This window comes from Pterocles gutturalis, unplaced genomic scaffold, assembly GCF_000699245.1.
Source record: "Pterocles gutturalis isolate BGI_N339 unplaced genomic scaffold, ASM69924v1 scaffold6353, whole genome shotgun sequence".
In the NCBI taxonomy this organism is placed as follows: Eukaryota; Metazoa; Chordata; class Aves; order Pterocliformes; family Pteroclidae; genus Pterocles; species Pterocles gutturalis.
The window spans coordinates 1-739 of record NW_010120298.1 but is presented as its reverse complement, the minus strand read 5'-3'; positions in this window follow the sequence as shown (position 1 = coordinate 739).

Here is a 739-nt window from a genome sequence, read left to right as displayed (position 1 = left end):
CTTTCAGCTGTAATTATCTGATAGTTAATATTTGTTATGGATTTAGTAACTTAATTTAAAAAGGCTTAATGCTTTTTTATTTTGCTTTGTCATATTAATCAAAATCTTAGCCTTTATTCATCGCATTTTGGTGAGGTGAAACTGATGGATCAAGGGCTTGATGATCTGATGAAATTTGGGGTTTCTTGTATCAAAAAAGCCAATAAGCCTTTTTTTTGTTCAGACTGAAGGTTGAATCTCATCTAGAAAATCTGTTTGTGTTCAAAATAGCATATTTTACTAATTGATAAATACAATTTTAGTGTATATGTTGCAACTGGACTTTGAAATCTGAGCATAATACCAGGGCAATGCTGCACTTTGTTCTCACCAACAAGGAAGGGCTGGTGGGGAATGTAGAACTTAAGGGCAGCCGGGGATGCGGCGACCATGAAATGGTGGAGTTCAAGATCCTCAGGGCAGAGAGGAGGGCGCACAGCAAACTCACTACCCTGGAGTTCAGGAGAGCGGACTTTGGCCTCTTCAGGGACCTACTTGGAAGAGTCCCATGGGATAAAGCCATGGAGGGAAGAGGGGCCCAAGAAAACTGGCTAATATTCAAGGATCACTTCCTCCAGTCTCAGGGGCAATGCATCCCAACAAAGAGGAAGGCAGGCAAAAATGCCAGGAGGCCTGCATGGATGAACAAGGAACTCCTGAGCAAAACCAAGCAAAAAAAGGCAGCCTACAGAGGGTGGAA